The sequence below is a fragment of the Neurospora tetrasperma genome, assembly GCF_000213175.1.
Source record: "Neurospora tetrasperma FGSC 2508 unplaced genomic scaffold NEUTE1scaffold_3, whole genome shotgun sequence".
In the NCBI taxonomy this organism is placed as follows: Eukaryota; Fungi; Ascomycota; class Sordariomycetes; order Sordariales; family Sordariaceae; genus Neurospora; species Neurospora tetrasperma.
Genome location: NW_009799101.1, coordinates 727,678 through 727,927, shown reverse-complemented (window position 1 = coordinate 727,927; position 250 = coordinate 727,678).

Below are 250 nucleotides of genomic sequence, written 5' to 3'. Positions count from 1 at the left end.
AATTGTCTCTTATTTAAAAGAAAATTGAATTTAATTCACCCCCGCCGTTACTTTTATTATTAATATCTTCCTAATTATTGTTATTGTCATTATTATTATTATGATTATTATTATTATTATGATTATTATTATTATTATGATTATTATTATTATTATGATTATTATTATTATTATGATTATTATTATTATTATGATTAATTATTTATTAAATATGTATTATTATTATTATTATGATTATTATTATTATTAT